The following is a 201-nucleotide window of genomic DNA, read 5'->3' as shown; positions in this document are numbered from 1 at the left end:
GATGATTTTGGCTCACATTTAACAAAAACCCACCAATTCACTATCTCAACAAATTAGAATACTTCATAAGACCAATAACAACATTTTTTTTAGTGAATTGTTGGCCTTCTGGAAAGGATGTTCACTTACTGTACATGTACTCAATACTTGGTAGGGGCTCCTTTTGCTTTAATTACTGCCTCAATTCGGCGTGGCATGGAG

This window comes from Sinocyclocheilus anshuiensis, unplaced genomic scaffold (assembly GCF_001515605.1).
Source record: "Sinocyclocheilus anshuiensis isolate Anshui unplaced genomic scaffold, SAMN03320099.WGS_v1.1 scaffold487, whole genome shotgun sequence".
In the NCBI taxonomy this organism is placed as follows: Eukaryota; Metazoa; Chordata; class Actinopteri; order Cypriniformes; family Cyprinidae; genus Sinocyclocheilus; species Sinocyclocheilus anshuiensis.
Note: the sequence above shows the minus strand (reverse complement) of the source record.